Source organism: Diceros bicornis, chromosome 34 (assembly GCF_020826845.1).
Source record: "Diceros bicornis minor isolate mBicDic1 chromosome 34, mDicBic1.mat.cur, whole genome shotgun sequence".
Classification (NCBI taxonomy): Eukaryota; Metazoa; Chordata; class Mammalia; order Perissodactyla; family Rhinocerotidae; genus Diceros; species Diceros bicornis.
In genome coordinates this window covers 33,624,510-33,638,172 of record NC_080773.1, presented here as the reverse complement: position 1 = coordinate 33,638,172, position 13,663 = coordinate 33,624,510, and the positions used below count along the sequence as shown (strand labels likewise).

Genomic DNA, 13,663 nt, shown 5'->3' with positions numbered 1-13,663 from the left:
ATGGCCTTTGAGATGGGGTGAGTGGGGACACTAAAAATCCCACAAAATACAAAGAGTGGCAGAAGGAAGCGAACTTTTGTTAAAGAGTCAGACATAAATATTTTAGGCTCATGAGCCACGTGATCTCTCACTCACAAATTAATGTTGCCATTTTAAGGTGGAAACAGCCACCTTAATTGAATAGGCAAAGAATATGTGTTCCAATATAACTTTATATACAAAAACAAGTGGCTGGTTCACAGGCCTTAGTTTTCCAACCCCTGAGATCGGGCATCATATGATGTGTGAGTGCGTTTGCCTTTTACACACACACTGGCAGGAAGGGGATGCTGGGTCCAACATGACAGGGAGAACGGCACTGGGGTCCAACCTGGAGAAGATAGGCAACCTCACAAAGAGTGCAGACAGTGTGAAGGAGAGAAAGCATTTCTGTTTTAAGGGAAACATGAGAGCACATGTGTGTGTCTGAGGTGGAGTGTCTATGTGAGAACACTGGAGAGACAGGGTGAGACTGAGAACCTGTGAGCATGTGCAGCTGGGGCAGTCACTACAAGTGTGCACACTCACATAAGAAGGTGTCATGTGTCTGAAGCTGCATGTCAGAGAACACTCTAGAGCACATATCTGAGATGGGAGATCCCTGTGAGAGTGTGAGTGCATGTGTGACAGTGTGGATGACAGGGAATGGTTTTGGGGCTTATTTACCAAACTTCTACAAGAAGACTTCCAACCACAGAGAAAACACCTTTTTGAAGACACAATTGTGGTACAGTGACGGTGACATTAGGAAATACTTCTGAGTAGTTTTAATTAATTTCCTGACCTAAATATGAGGAGCTTTTACATTTGTGAGCAAAAAGTATTTGAAACCAGCTGTGTTCATTTCTTGAGGATTAAAATTAATGCCCAATATTTGGTTGTAAAAGTGTCTGTCATCATTCCAAATCAACAGTCATCAAGAATCATAATGTTCCGATCTAATTCATAATGATAATAAAATGACATTTAATCCATATTAATAAAAATAAAATAATTCTCAGGATATTTTTTTCCTTTTTCAATGGTAAACTGTCGAGGTCCTCAGTAAATATCTGATGTGCAAAAATTACATCAGAATCTGTTTAGATTAAAGAGGAGAGGTGGGATGTGAATAAGGAGCGAGGAGGGACCATCTCCAATAAAATCCCCTCCTGGGGGATTCTTATCCAGAACTGAGCTGCAGTGGAAGCAGGTGGAGGCCACAGGAGAACCCAGTGGACTTGAAGGGAGTCCAATCTGATGGTATTTCTTGTTCTCAGAGTTCTACAAATATCATATACGATGAGAAAGGTCCTAGGAATGGAGTGATGTACTAATTCAGCGAGTGCTGTTTGAGGCCAACTCAATGCTAGGCACAGTGTGTGCACTCAGGGACCCTGGACTGGATGCTCTGTCCCAGGAGCAGTGGGCAGACTTCAATTTTATACAGAGGCTGGAGAAGTGACAGTGTCTTCCTTTCCTTTAGTCATCATAGCTTGACAGACTCCATAAGATGGTGAACTGCCTTTTCCCCACTGACTTATTCAACCTCTCAGGGTCTCCTAGGCATTTTGTCACAGGCAGGTGGTTCCGGCTGTGGAGGTTGAAGGGTTCCTGAGTCTGGACCAGCAATGTCCAATCAAAATAGAAGATGACTCACAGATGTAATTATAGTTTTATAAATTTTCTAGTATCCACATTAAAGAAAGTGAAATGAAACAGTTTAAACTATTCTAATACCCTAAATATTGTCATTTCAAGCTGTAATCAATTCTGAAAAGTTCTGACAAGATAGTTTATATTCTATCTTATTCCATGTTTGAAATCCAGTGTGTGTTTTACACCCACAGCTCCTCTCAGTTCAGAGGAGCCCATGCCAGGGGCTCAGCAGCCACATGTGACTGGGGCTCCCGCACTGGACAGTCCAGACCTAGACCCTTTCACCACCTCAGCTGAAAGCTTCAGGATGAATCATGTCTTTCATTCCAACCAGCATTTCAATATCTTAACCTGGGCCAGAGTATTTCTGCTTGTATCTTCATTGCCTAGTCCTAGGGATGGCACATAGTAGGTCCAGGTATCTCTACATGTTTAAAGATGACAGAGTCCCATGATGAATATGAATAACCACTCAACATCATGCACATTTTTCCCAGAGAGGGGCCATGGTTGGACACTTAAAGAACCAGTAGATGTGCTACCTGCTGGCGCATCTTGAACACCCAGTGTGCCTGAAATGTGGGTGTGTCTGCTGCCTCCAGTGCATCAGTTCACTGCAGAAGGAGCCTGACGAGGAGGGTTTCCTGGGCCCCTTCTGCTCCCTGGTCTCTCAGAAGAAGGACATCAGGCCCATTTGCCAGCTGAGAGAACTTGCTTCCAAGATCCAATTATCAGTTGAAATTTCCCATTAGGAACTGATCATTCAAATGATGAATTTTAAAGACTTAAATGTTATCTCTCTATGTTTCCTAACCAATGATTTTTCCTAATCCCTGTCAGTGTCCTGGAAATGCTTCTTTCCAGTGCTCACCGACTGGAACACAGGGATAAGCTTATAGTCCGATGAGATACTCAAGGGGCAGGGCTCCCTGTGTGACACGGTGCAAATCGAAATCCCTTCACAGAGTCACGTGGACACATGGTCAACCCAAGATTCCGAGGGGGAAACACCGGGGTATTTTCCAGGTTAAACAGACCTGAGGCCACAAAGAGCAAGCACTGAAGAACTTACACTCGTAGGAAAGGGTAGCCTCCAGACCACATGCTGATGAGGAGGAAGAACTGTTCCCTCACTCTCTGGGTTCTTCTGGCTGGTCTAAGAATTAAATTCACATGAGACAGAATAACAGGAGAAAATCAAATTTTAATAACAGGTATACACGGGGAAAACCCAAGAAAACTGAGTAACTCGCCCTAATAGCCACAGCCATCACCTTAAATACCATCTTCAGTCAAGACAAAGGAACATGTTGGGGGTAATGGTTTTGGAAAAGCAAAGCGGAGGAAGGCAACTTACGTGGAGATGGAAAAGCAGATGTTTGGTGAACAAATGTTTGCCATGATGGCAAAGACAAATGTGACATGGGGAGGACACTGATCCAATGGGCCTTGCTGGGTTCCTCCCTGTCTATCACACCTAGTTCATGTTACACTATAGTTATCTATGGGGATAGCTCCTTCCTGAAACAGGCCTTCTATCTTAAGTTGTTTTAGGCAGTTAGAGGAAGGTCAAAGTTTCTTTCTGAGTCTTTTGTTCTTCAAATAATCAAGCCAAAGAGACACATGTTGGGGTTGCAATTTCTGATCCCCCACAGTGTGAAAAACTTGGGAACAATTTTGGAAAAGTGAAAGAGCATGAAGGAAAATGCCCAACAGGAAGCACAGTGAAGGGAGCCCCTGACGCACTGTGGAGGGTCCTTTACATCTCCAATTAGGACTTTTATTCTCCCACAGGGAACATAGAAAACTTTCTCAGCCTTCTGCTCACCTGCTCATGGAGATCTTCTCAATAATTGCCAAGAGTTGTCACTAATCACCAGAGGTGACTGAGGGTGATTTGCACAGGGGATAAGATTTGCTCCTCACTAGAGATGCCCCAGACTCTCCATGGAGACAGTGTCACCCATACTGCAGATGACATGATAAAGGCGCTTCTGTGGGCAGAGCAGGTCCAGGAACCCTGTCTCTATAACTGTGACCCATCTTGATTGACATTTCCCTGCACAGAGCTCTGGAGCAAAGACCAGCCAGGTGATTGCTTCCTTTTGTTCAGTCTCAGGGCAGAGAACAGGAGGGAGGGGTCTCCAGCAGGAGAGGAAGTCAGAGCTGTGGTTGTGCACTAACATTGGGCAGGACAGGTGCTGACCCTCCCTTGTCCAGAGCTGCCAACTCATGCCCAGGCTGGGCAGGTGGAAGGTGGGAATGTGTTGGGGTGTGATTCAGAGTGGGACCAGGGTCATGAGGTTCACTGAAAATCCCTGTGCCCCAGAGTCCCTGGCGATGAGAGAAAGAGGGACAGTTCCCCTTGGAATCTGTGCCGAGCCTTGTGAGTCCAGAGCCACTGAGCTCCTCAACCATGTACACAGGAGTCTACCCATTTTCTCAGACCTAACAGATTGGGGTTGGGAGTAAATATAGGAGGACAAATTGGTGTGCAGAGTTTAGGTTACGACTTAAAAATCCTGAAACACGACATAAGATACAATGACAGACACATATGCACATACAAATAGAAATACACAGAGAGAAGTAGTCTGCCCTCTAATGACACACTTTTTTCCTTTTTCAAATCCCACTTCAGGAGGATGCAGTCCTCTCAGAAATTTTGATGTTGCTCTTTTGTGTGTTATTTGTGTTGTTTGTGTAAGTGGGGCTCAGGTTTTTATCTCCCTAATTAAATGAGAAAAAGCTCTTCTGTCCTTTCTTAGCCTGAGGTAGCAGGGGAGAGAAAAAATTTGTAGTGAGATGAAGTTCAGTTAATTTTCAAGTTGGCCAAAATGGTGTGAATGTTGGAAAACAAGGAATGTACACTTTTTTCTTTAATTCATATTAGGAATTAGAACAAAGCCCTCTGTGGTAATTCATCGGTGCATTTTATGTTTGGAAATATGGCCGATTGTACCCTAGGCCATGCTATGGTCTGAATGTTTGTGTCCCCTAAAAATTTCCAAGTTGAAATTGTAACACGCAAAGATAATAGTATTAGGAAGTGGGCCTTTCGGAGATGCTGAGGTCATGAGGGTGGAGCCCTCGTGAATGGGATTAGTGTGTAAAAAAGAGGTTTCAGAGAGATCCCTTTCCCCCTCTCCACCATGTGAGGTGACAGTGAGAAGGCGCCAGCTATGAACCAGGAGGAGGGCCCTCCCCAAAAGCTGACCGTGCTGCAGCCTTGATATTGGACTTCCAGCCTCCAGAACTGTGAACAATAAATTTCTGTTGATTATAAGCCATCCAGTTGGTGATATTTTGTTATAGCAGCCAGGACAGGTTAAGACAGGCAAGACAAGTTAAGAAAACGTTTGCAAACGTGGCAGTGATGGCTGAGACCAAGATGCCATCAGAGGCAATTTCTGAGAGAAGGTTTAGTGATTCTACACTGGAAGCAAAGTCCTACCACACCCAACTCTCAATGTATCCCTCCATCCAGGGCCTATTCCAACTGCTTTTTCCATTGCCCTGGGCACACAATGAGCTCTGTGATCCGGGCTTTCTCCTTCTCTCCTAGGAGGTTTACAAACCAGCTCTGATCTCTGTGTTCACCTGTGCTGTCACTCTCCTCTGCTGACTCAGCATCAGAATTAACTCTGGCTGCTTCCCCTGTGTTGTATGCATTCTCAGTCACAGCAGTTACAAAACCCCAGAAGGTACAAGGAAGCTGGTGGAGCAAAAAGTGCTCAGACATGAGAGAGACACAACAGCCTCTCGGTTGTGTTTATTGAAAGCAGAGCTGTGTCATCAGACTAGCTGGAAAGTAGGGTTGTAGGGTCTCTTTTTTTTCCAAGAATGCCTTGCACCAGCTTGTCCATATACATGGAGAGTGACCTGTCCTTCTGGTCTCTCCACGCCTGTGGGTGAAAAGAGGTACCTGAGGGGCAATACACACTAGGATATGAGTTCCTCAGACAGCACAGGGCATCTTCTGTGGTTTTGTTTGACTCTGGCTGCGGTGGTGCCCCGTGTGTGACTGTATGCTGGTGCTCATCCTCTCTGTGGAGGCAGGTGTGTCCTTCTGTGTCCTGCCTAGTGATTGTTGGTATAAGGGAGGTACCTCAGCTGTGGGGTTGATCTCTGTGTGCCCCACGGAATGTACAACCTGCAGGTCTGACCACATCACCCACCTCAGTAAACCCTCAGCCCCATTTGAGGGAGGCCATGGGCCATGTTTGTGGGAGGAGGATGCAAGGGGATGAGGGTACCTGCATGCACTAGGAGCCACTGCAGGTGTAATTTAGGGAGCACTGGGTGCGACTCCAGGGGGATCATATGATGATCTACAGGACATGAGAGTCGTCAGCTTTTTTGCGAATAAACAAGGTTCTGTGGGATTCACTGGGGCTAGAGTAAAACTTACACAGGAGAACCTTGGACTTGTACAGGTAATGGTAACTCAAAGGAGAGTTCTGAATAATCACAATTTCTGTTTAGAGTGTTGTATAGTACAGATTTATCAAAGGAACTTCAAGGAGGGATTGCTGTGTGGAATTGATCAAGGATAGGGTGGGAGATATATATATATAACATACATAAACATATATGTACAAATACATTGTTGCTACCATTATCTTGAACAAAATTATCTCTAAGATTAAGAAAAATAAATGTTTTCATCATACCTTAACTTATTCCTTCTCCAAAGCTCTTTCCTTCTCTTTGTATATCCAAGTTTCTGATCTATATATCATTTTCCTTTTCTCTAAAAAACTTAACATTTCTTGCAAGGCAGGCTTACTGGCAACAAATTCCCTCCACTTTCCTCTGTCTGAGAAAGTCTTTATTTCTCCTCCACTTTTGAAAGATAATTTCACAGGGTATGAAATATTAGACTGGTGGGCTTTTTTCTCTCAACACTTTATTTCACACCTGTCTTGTCTTGTTTGCATGGTTTCCAAGGGGAAATAGGAAATAAATCTTAATTTTATTCCTCTGTAAATAAAGTGCTTTTTTTTTCCTCTAGCTTCTTTCAGGATTTTTTATTTCGTTATCTGTATTTTGAAGATGACATGCATAGGTATAGTTTCTTTTGGGGGGGAGGCATTTGTCATGTTTAGTGTTCTCTGAGCTTCCTGGATCTGTGCTCTGGTGTCTGACACTAATTTGGGGAAATTCTCTATCATCATTGTTTCACATATTTCTTCTGTTCTTCTCTCTCTTTCTTCTCCTTCTAGTATTCCTATTATGCATATGTTACACCTTTTGTAGTTGTCCCACAGTCTTTGGATATTCTATTCTGATTTTTCAGTCTTTTTTCCTACTTCCTTTTCAGTTTTTGGAGGTTTCTACTGAGACACCCTCAAGCTCGGATTCTTTCTTCAGCTGTCTGGTCTACTAAAAAGCCCATCAAAGGCATTCTTCATTTGTTACAGCGTTCTTGATCCCTAACATTTCTTTTTGCTTCTTTTGTAGGATTTCCATCTCTACTCACATTGCCCATCTGTTCCTACATGCTGTCTACTTCATCCATTAGAGGCCTGAGCATATTAACCATATGTTTTAAAACCTTGTCTGATAATACCAACATCCCTGCCATGTCTGGTTCTGATGCATGCTCTGTCTCTTCAAATTGTTTTTTGCCTTTTAGTATGTCTTTTACTTTTTCTCAATAGCTGGACATGATGCACGGTGTAAAAGGAACTTCTATAAATAGGCCTTTAGGAACGTGGTGAGGTGTGGGGAGAGGGAAGACATTCTCGTCCTAGGATTAGGGCTCAGTCTTTTACTGAGCCTGTGCCTCTGAACTTCGAGCTTTGCAAGTGTTTCTCCAGTTTTTCTCCCCCCTTGGGTGGGACAGGATGACTAGAGTGGGCTGGAGTTGGGTATTTCCTTCCCCAGGTCAGTTGGGCTCTGACAGTACCCCAGCAGGGTAGGCTCCAGTTAACCCCTTTCTCCTGAGGGCAGACCTTGTTCAGAAGAACACAGGGCTCTGGTGTGTTTCAGAATGGTTTCTTGTCCCCTCCCCCTGCCACAAGCACAAGGGGGTTTTCCTCTGACATTTACTGAGAGAATGTGGTCAAGCTCCTGGAGGTAAACCACAAACGTATGGGAATCCCCCACAACTTGTTCTGTCTGGAGTTTCTAACTCGCAGACTTCTCCACACTGACCCCCAGCACCCTGTCCACTACAGAGCAGGTTTTCCCACCTCAGGCCTCGTTCCCGTGTGGTTTCTGCTCATGAGTCTCTGGTCCAGTGAGCCTGGATTCCCTCTATTCACCTGTCCCTCTTTCCAGACTCAGAGGCAGCAATGTCCTCCACGTCCTCACTCTTTTAGAGATCCTAGTGAGTTGGATTCAGAGAGAATGAATCTTTGGTCTATTCAGTTTTTTCTCTGTTACGACAGAGAAAAACTTTCAAGCTCCTTACATGAAAAACTGGAAACCAGAAGTCCACAACTCATTTAACTCTGTCACTCCCATGAATTATGAGTCTTAAATGTGGACAACTGATTCTCTTGCAATTCTATTAAAATTCGTTAGATAATCTTATCTCAACAAGATGCTTGCCTTTTCCACTTCATGTTCTTAAGTTAGTACATCCTTATGACAGGCAGGAGGACCAGGAACTCTAAGGGGGTGCAGTGCTTTCTTGTCTCTGTCTCCCGTCACTTCATCAAATAACATCAGTGCAGCTTATGTACCACCTCTTCTGTGTCAGCCGTAGTTGTAAACAAGTCAGACATGGTTCATAAGTGCATGGGCCTTACATTTTGGTGGAGAATCAGAACATAAAAGTAAATATAAATACAAAACAATGGTGCAAATTATACCTGGTGTCAAGTGTATGTTCTCCAGGTTGAGCCCCTCCTGTGGAGTATGACAGCATCTCCCTTCTCAGGAGAAGAAAGAGCAAAAGTCCTTTTCCAACCTTGGTTACCTAAGAAGACTACTGATGTCATCACCAGCGTAACCACCTTTTGCTCCAGGCCACTCTGAAGCTCTCTCCACGCCTTTTCAGAAAGATGTCCTAAGAACCACAGGGGAAGCGGCTGTGAAAACCACCTTTCTTTTACAGATTGGGGCTGGGACTGTGGCCAATGTCATTCTCTTCTTTCATAATGTCTCTTCAGTCTTGCTTGGTCACAGGCAGAGGCCCACACACGATTCTCACCCACATGGCCATGGCCAATCTCGTTTCTTCTTTCCACTGGAATTCCCAACACGAAGTTAGCTTTTGAGGAAGCCCTCGTCCAGTCTTGAGTTAAATTTGCATATTATATAAACAGAGGTGCTCACAGCACCACCCTGTGCTCCACCTGTGTCCTGAGCACCTATCAGTTCACTCTCATCCCTCAGAGTGGAATGGACAATGCTCAGAGGAAGAGCTCCCAAGGTCATTGTTCCTTCCTGTTGTACTTGTGGATGCTCAGTTTCTTAATGAATATCTATATTCCCATGATAATCACTGCTGCACAGGACACAGGAAATGACATTGACTTCTAAGGGAAGCGGTTCTGTTCACCCTCAAGCTCCACTGCACAAATTGTCATCTTCTGGTCCATCTCTGATGCGACATTTATTGGCCTCACGGGCTGGGCCAGTGGTTCCATGGCGCTTCTCCTGCACAGACACCACCAGAGAGTGCAGTATACTCACACCCTCAAAGGCTACCACAAATGCCCCCCAGAAATCAGAGCCACCCACACCAACCTGATGCTGGTGGTCACTTTTGTCATCCCTTACCTGTTGAATTCAATTTTTACTCCTTACATGACTGCCTTTTTAGATACTCATCTACAGGTGATGTAGATCGCTCCTATTTTGGCTTCTATTTCCCCACTTATAGCCCCTTAATGCTGATCCTTAGGGATCCTAGAGCTCCTAGTTTCTGCTCTTGAATTGTTGAAATCACTGTCGAAAGGGTAAATATATAGAAGTCAGCTTCTACACCATCCATGATTACTCTGTTTACTCACTTACCAGTTACCCATTTTCATAAACATTTTTATTGTTATAACATATACATAACACCATTCATGATTTTGACTATTTGCAAGCATACAATTCAGTGGCAATAAACACATTCAATGCTGTGCAACCATCACCACTATCTGCATCCAAGTCTTTTTCATCATGTCCAACAAAAACTTGGCGCCCAGTAAAATAACATTTTGTTTCTCCTCCCAGCCCAAGACATCCTCTACTCTACTGTCTCTAGGAATTTGCCTGCCTTTGGTACTTCATGTAAGTGAGGTCATACAGTTATTTGTTCCTGTGTCTGCCAAATCTCACTAAGCATGTTTTCAAGATCATTCCATGTTGTAGCATATACCAAAATTTCATCCACTTTCATGGCTGAAACCTATTCCATTCTATGTGTATACAACATTTTGTTTATTCTTTCACATTGATGGACACCTGGGTTGTTTCTACCTTTTGGCCATTGTGAATAACACTGCTATGAACATAGCTGTACGAATATCTGTCATATCCCTGCTTTCAATTGTTTTGGATATTTACCTAGGAGTGAAATTGCTGTGCTGTATGTTAGTTCTATGTGTACCCTTTTGAGAAATCACCAAACTGTTTCCACAGCTGCTGCATCATTTTACACTCCCACCAGCAATGCACAAGGGTTCCAGTTTCTCCACATCGTCACCAACACTTGTTTTTTTCCATTTGGGGATTGCTGTAATATCCACCATAGCAAATGTGAAGTGGGATCCCATTGTGGTGTGATTTGCATTTTCCCAATAACATATGATGTTGAGCATCTTTTCATAGACTTATTGGCAGTTTGTGTATCTTTGGAAAAATGCGTATTCAAGTCCTTTGCCCATCTTTGTATCGGGTTGTCTTTTGCTGTTAGTTTGAGGAGTACTTGATATATTCTGGGTATTGATCCCTTATCATTATAAGATTCATGAAGATTTCCTCCCATTCTGGAGTTTGTCAGAACGTTGCTGTCAGCCCAGGGCAGTTCTTTAGAGACTGGAGAGTCTGTCTCTGCAGGTGGGGCTGAGGGCACCACCCAGGTAGAGGGGATCTGAGTGGAGGTCCAGCCACATCCACCACGGGGCCATTTTTAACATTTCTGTTTTGATCACACTCTCAAATGATCACTATTTCCTTTACAATGCTTGGAGTTAGTGATGCTTTATTAGGTTTGGTGTGCAATTAGAGGGAGGAAATTTGAAGTGGTCAGTTGGAACATTCCTCAAGGAAACACAGAAGCGATTCTGCAGCCGTCATACCATGAGCTCTGCCCCTAGTATTCATTCCCCTTTGAACACATCGGGTTAATTGCTGGAACATTTTCCCCCAGAAATGCAACATAGTCTATCTTGTAACAGTAACACCCCACTGTTCCTAGCCAGAGAATAATTATCACTTTAAAATTTTCCAGGGAGGGAACTGTGCTCAGGTTTAAATCAAACTAGATCTACTCAAGGTAAATGATGGTTGAAAGTAGACAAGTTGCTCCCAAAGTGTGTGGGTGGGGTGACAGTACCATTGTCTATAATTTTGTGTGCTTGAAACTGTTCATTAAAGTTGTATTTTAAGGAGTAAACAGTAAACAGTGCTCTTGAAATTATAACTATGCCAACTGAACTACAAGAGTGTGAACGAAACATAAAAGAATTAGCCCTAAAAATTAAAAAAAAAAAAAACAAAACATGAAGACTTGCTCAATAGGAAATAAAAGGCAGCAAAAAGAACAATGTCTCGATGGAAAGCCTGTTGGAAACCCATGGGCAGTGTGTGGCTGTCCCCGGCGATGGGGGCACTATGGGCTTGCAGGTGGGGTGGGTGGTGGGCACAGGAAGTGCCCCAGAGCACAAGGAGTTGCAGTGAGCAGACTTTCTTAGAGTCAGATGGTGAAACATCTAGGCTCGCAGGCCACACGGTCTGTCACAGCTACTTCACGCTGCCTCTGTTAGGGAGCTGCCACAGACAGTAGGAAATGAGAGCGGCTGAGCTCCTATGAAACCTGAACAAAGCAAGCAGCAAACCTGGCGCCTCAGTTTGCTGACCCCTGAGTTGCGGCACCATGTGATGCGGGTGGGATTCCCTCCCACACAGTGAAAGGCAAGTTGCACAAGATGTCAAGACGGGGTCACTGGGTCCCATGTGGCAGGGAGGACAGCCCTGGGGGACCAACCAGAGACGACAGGCATCTGCAATGAGAGAGCAGATGAGTCTGAAGGAGAGAAAGCATTTCTGCTTTAAGGGAAACGTGAGACACAGGAGGGGCTGGCTGAGGGGGGGGCGGTGTGTCTGAGGTGGTTTCTGTGTGGGAACAATGGAGAGACAGGGTGAAACTGAAAACCTGTGAGCGTGTGCAGCCGGGGCAGTCACAAGTGTGCATACTCACGAGAAGGCGCATGTGTGTGCAGCTACATGTGAGAGAACACTCTAGAACACGTACGTGAGAGGGAAGGTCTGTATGAGAGCGTGATGGCGCGTGTGAGAGTGTGGACGGGGTGAGCGAGCTCACGTGTGTCAGTGTGTCCTGTGGGAGTAAAGCACTCTGGAGGCCTGTCCAGTGCTGGTGGCTGAGATTTCCTGAGCAACAGCCAAGGCCACTCAACCGGGGAGACAGGGACCAGGCCTTGGTCTCTGGCGCCACCTACTGGTCCCAGACCCACAGGCTCCCTCCCTGCCCAGCTCCCAGACCCTAAATCCAGGCAGAACCCAGAGGCCCTCCCGCCATGGCCTCCAGCAGGAAACCCCCTGGCAGAAGCTTGTCCACTTCAACCCCCAGGACACAGATGCCCCGGTCAGAATGGCGCCCACAGGACCCTCCCCAGCACCCACAAAGGGCCCAAGCAGCTCAGCCCAGAGCCCGACATCTGACTCCCAGGGCCCTGGAGACACACTTGCCCTTGAAAGAAGAGACTGAAGCATATACAGCAAGAGTGAACTAATGAAGCAGGAATGAATGACTGCATTCATTCAACATTCAGTGCAAACCCAGGTGCTCAGGCTTACTGGGGAGGGACCCCTAAATGGCAGCTCCAGTTGAGAAGTGGTAGCCAGAATATTCTGGAAATGAGAATATATGAGAAGACTCAAGATTTTCAGAGCTACTGTGTATTTCATACTGTAAGGAATGAAAAGGAAGATGCCTAAGAGAGAATACTGAGATTAAGCCCCTAATTTAACTTATGTGGGTGTTGGTCTGAGTTTTGTTGTTTTTTATTGTCTTCTCCATTTTGACAAATAAGGAAACTGAAGAGAGAACTAAAGTCTAACCTTTACCCCTCCACTAGAGGAAACCAAAGTAGGACATTTTATGTTATCGTCCTCCTCTGCTTCTGTGGACAGAAGTGGAAGGACGGCTCCAAGGCATGAAATAATAAAACATGTGCTTAATTCAGTGAACTGAGGGTCTGACTTACAGTCTGGAAGGGGGAGGGTCCCCCATCTTGGATGCACAAGAGGCAGCCACCCCTCCCCTAAGCCACTGAGACAGTCTCCTGGCACCTTGAATCCTTAACTGACCCCATGTGCTTCCAGCATCCCTGGGCCCCTGTCCTCTTCTGGATGAAGGAGTCACCCACTCTGTCTGTCCAGTGCCCCAGCCCTCCATCACCCCTGGTCTGCAGGAGGAGCCCTTCCTGACCCGTCCACCCCCAGCAGGGACAGGAAGTCTGACCGTCACCTTCACCTATGCACACTCACTCTTGCTCTACGATCCGTCTGGGGGCCACCATCCCCATGGCCACCCCCCTCAGGTCAGCCACCTACCCCGGAGACATGGTCAGCCCTGATCATTGCGGGAGGGGGCTCCTGGAGTCGGCCTCAGTGCAGCCTCTGGGCCCGTGACTTGGGGGTCTGCACCTGCCTGCCCCTCGCCTCCTGCCCACAGCAGCTCCTGGGCAAGAAGGCAGGCTAGCTGACCCAGGGTGCCCAGGCTCCAGCACAGCCTTCCCCCAGGCCTGGGAGCCCGAGGTGTAAAAGGATTCACTGAGGGAATGAATCCTGCTGTTAA

At 45.6% G+C, this 13,663-nt stretch overlaps 1 pseudogene; it reads left to right on the top strand.

Annotated features, from left to right (window-relative positions):
• Positions 1–9,566, top strand: LOC131397720 (vomeronasal type-1 receptor 1-like; annotated as a pseudogene).
• The last annotated feature ends 4,097 nt before the right edge of the window (positions 9,567–13,663 follow it).